A 969-nucleotide genomic window follows, 5' to 3' on the forward strand; every position below is an offset into this window, starting at 1 on the left:
GTGGTCCCAAAGATGGAGAATGAAGGCCTAAACTGAGGCAGAGGCAGAGGGAAGAGAGAAAGAAGGGGGGATGTATGAGAGGTAGGAGATAAACTTGGCGGGAGGAGATTGGCTGGTTGGCTCTGGGGGCAGGGGGGAAGGAGAGGGAGGAAGGTGATCTAACTTCTGACTTTGGAGATGTCAGATGTGAAAATGTCTCTAGCCAAGCCTGGTAATGGGGCAGAGATGCCCTATTTCCTTGTTGTACATGCGCACACACACACACACACACACACACACACACACACACACACTCCAGAGGATGCAGGGAAACAGGCTCTGATAACAACGCTGTTGGCAGAAGTGTGAACTGGTATGACTTCATTGGAGAGTGATCTGAGAATATCCATCAAAAACATTTCTTAAATGCAGACACCTTTTGATTCAGCATTTCCACTTGTAGGAATTTACCCTGTAGATAAAATGTATGTACATGTAACCGTGTATGTTTAAGAGTATGCATTGTGTCATTGTAATAGCAGAACACTTGAAATAACCTAAGTGTCCACCAATAAGGGGCTGGTTAAATATTAATACACCTCGTTGTATGTATACCAGAGAATACGCTGTAGTCATGAAAAACGATGAGGTGGAACTGTATAAGCTGATAGAGAATGGTTTCCAGGACATACTGGTAAACAAAACGAAGTAAGATTCATAACAATGGTGATGGTGTATTCCCACTCAGGTGAAATATAAAAATAGACACAAATATACATATATACTTTTGTACACTCTGGTAAGATACTTGTGGCCAATCCTGAGGAGTGGGGCTGGAGGACTGAGATTCATCTAAGATATAAGGGACACATTTTATTATATATCTGTTTGTATTTTGAATTATTTTACCAAGTACATTTATTAATTTTTTAAAATAAAAATAAGTTTGAGATTAAAAACCATACACTCAAGCTTCCTAAATATTATATC

The sequence above is a fragment of the Propithecus coquereli genome, unplaced genomic scaffold, assembly GCF_000956105.1.
Source record: "Propithecus coquereli isolate 6110/MARCELLA unplaced genomic scaffold, Pcoq_1.0 Scaffold18, whole genome shotgun sequence".
Classification (NCBI taxonomy): domain Eukaryota; kingdom Metazoa; phylum Chordata; class Mammalia; order Primates; family Indriidae; genus Propithecus; species Propithecus coquereli.